The sequence below is a fragment of the Pongo abelii genome, chromosome 5 (genome assembly GCF_028885655.2).
Source record: "Pongo abelii isolate AG06213 chromosome 5, NHGRI_mPonAbe1-v2.0_pri, whole genome shotgun sequence".
Classification (NCBI taxonomy): domain Eukaryota; kingdom Metazoa; phylum Chordata; class Mammalia; order Primates; family Hominidae; genus Pongo; species Pongo abelii.
In genome coordinates, this window is record NC_071990.2 from 106,315,439 (window position 1) to 106,318,685 (window position 3,247).

The window sequence follows — 3,247 nt, forward strand, 5'->3', positions numbered from 1 at the left end:
CAGGAGTTTGAAACCTGGCTGAGTGACATGGTGAAACCCTCTTTCTACCAAAAAAAAGAAAAAAAAAAGCTCTGGGAGGACCTGGTCATGGGGTGGGGTGGGAGGGCTATTTTACAATATTTTACAATATTGTGAAATTTCTCTCCAAGAGCTTGAGTAGGTTCCAGAGAAAAATCGCCTTGTGCTTTTGGCAAAGGGACGGGAAAATGAGCCATGTTAAAATAAGCCAGGGCACTTTGTTCTTAATACCAATGTTTGCTATGAGGAGAAACTGGTTGACCAGAACCTAATCTGCTGGGGTATTATCAAAGCCTAACAGATGAGGGTGGGGAATACCCAATTCCAGTCAGTTTTAGCATTTCATGTGGAAGAAGGGAAATACCCAACTCCAGCCCACTGTAGTCATCCTGTACCACCTAAGAGGGGAGGGAAAAAACTGAGAAACACTTGTGAAATTCACAGCCCAGAGTGAGTCATAGGACCACTAAGACCGAGATCTAATTATAGCACTATAGCATGCTGCCTCTGCACCTATACCTTACCACCACATTACAAAAGGACTATTTACAGCATTTCCTTTGACCCAACACATTGTGTCCAGCTATCAGGAAAAAATTACAAGGCATACTAAAAGGCAACAAACAAAAACAGAAAAACAAAAAACACACCACAGAGCAAGCATCAGTACCAGGCATGGCAATGATGTTGGAATTATCAGATCAGGAATTTAAAACAACTATGATTAATGTGCTAAGGGCTCTACTGGGTAAAGTAGACAGCTTGCAAAAACAGATGGGCAATGTAAGCAGAGAGATGGAAATTCTAAAAAAGAACAGAAAAGTAATCCTTAACGGAAATGAAGAATGCCTTTCATAGGATTACTAGTAGACTGGACGTGGCCGAGGAAAGAATCTCTGAGCTTGAGGATATATCAATAGAAACTTTGAAAACTGAAAAGGGAAGAAAACAAAGATTGAAAAAAACGAAATAGAATATCCAAGATCTATGGGACAACTGCAAAGGAGTAACACGCATGTAATGGGAATACCAGAAGAAGAAGAAAGGGGAACAGAAGAAATACTTGAAACAATAATGACTGAGAATTTCCGCCTATTAACATCAGACACCAAACCACAAATCCAGGAAGCTCAGAGAACACTTAGCAGGATACATGCCAAAACACCTACACCTAGGCATATCTTTTTCAAACTACAGAAAACTAAAGCTAAATAAAAAATCCTGCTGCTGAAGACCAGGACTTCAAGGCTACAGTGAGCTGTAATCACGCCATTACACTCCAGCCTGGGTGATAGAGTAAGACCTTGTCTCTAAAAATAAAGAAATTAAAGAAAAAAAGAATAAAATCCTGAAATAAGCCAGAGGAAAAGAATACGTCACTTATAAAGGAATAAAAAATAAGAATTGCATCCTGCTTCTCCCCTGAAAGCATGCAAGTCAGAAGAGAATGGAGTGAAATATTTAAAGTGTTGAGAGAAGCTGGGTGCAGTGGCACATGCCTGTAATCCTAGTTACTTGGGAGGCTGAGGGAGGAGAATCACTTGAGGCCAGGAGTTCAAGGCCAGCCTGGGCAACATAGTGAGATTCTGTCTCTAAAAAAATGGAAAAAAAAATTATATCAGAAATGAAAGAGGGGTCATTACTACATACCCAAGGACATTAAAAGGATAACAAAAAAATACTATGAACAACTCTATACCCACAAATGTGATAACCTAGAGGAAATTGATTAGTTCCTTGAAATACGCAAGTGCCCAAAACTCAAACAAGAGGAAATGGACTATTTGAGTAAGTCTATATCTATTAAAGAAATTGAATCAATAATCAGCTTCCAAAACAGAAATCACAGGCCCAGATGGGTTCACTAGTGAAATCCACAAACATTTAAGGAAAATATGATATCAGTTCTTTACAACCTCTTTCACAGGATATAAGCAGAGGGAATAGAGGGAATACTTTTTTTTTTTTTTTTTTTTTTTTTTTGAGACTGAGTCTCACTCTCTTGCCAGTTGGAGTGCAGTGGCGTGATCTTGGCTCATTGCAACCTCTGCCTCCCGGGTTCAAGTGATTCTCCTGCCTCAGCCTCCCGAGTAGCTGGGACTACAGGCACGTGCCACCACACCTGGCTAATTTTTATATTTTTAGTAGAGACGGGGTTTCACCATGTTGGCCAGGATAGTCTCGATCTCTTGATCTTGTGATCCACCTGCCTTGGCCTCCCAAAGTGCTGGGATTACAGGCATGAGCCACTGTACCCAGCCCAGAGGGAATACTTTCTAACTCATTCTATGAGGCTAGCATTACTCTAATACCGAAGCCAGACAAAGACATTGCAAGAAAACTGTAACCAGTATTTCTGATGAATGTAGATGCAAAAATCCTCAAAAAAATTAGCAAATCAAATCCAACAATGTATAAAAGAATTATACACCATGACCAACTGAGATTTATCCCAGCTATTTCCAGACCTGTTCAACATTTGAAAATCAATTAATCCATCATATCAAAAAGCTTAAAAAGAAAAAAAATCAGTGATTTATATCAATAGATGCTGGAAGAGCATTTGACAAAATCCACACTCATCCACAATAAAAATTCTCAGTGAACCAGGAACAAAGGAGAACTTCTTCAGTGTGATAAAGCATATCTACAGAAAATGTACAGCTACCTCATGCTTTACGGGGAGAAAAAGCTTTCCCCCTAAGATCAGAAAGAAAGCAAGGATGTTGCCTCTCACAACTCCTTTTCAAAATGATACTTGAAGTTACTAATGCAATGAGACAAGAAAAGTAAATAAAAGTTAAATAGATTGGGAAGGAAGAAATAAATTCCTGTTCATAGATGTCATGATCATCTGTGTAGAACATCCAAAAGAATTGACAAAAAACAAACTACTAAAACTATGAAGTGATTATAGCAAGGTTGCAGGGTACTAGGTTAACATATAAAAGTCAATTGCTTTCCTATATTCTAGCAACAAACAAATGGAATTTGAAATTAAAAGCACAATACAAATGTAAATATTACATTAACACCTCCACAAATAAAATATTTAGCTATAAACCTAACAATGTATGAAATCTATGTGAGGAAACCTATAAAACTCTGAATGGACTCAAAGAACTACATAAATTGACTGATATTCCATGTACATGGATAGGAAAACTAATTCCATTAAGATGTTGGTTCCAACCAGGAGCAGTGACTCACACCTGTAATCCCAGCACTT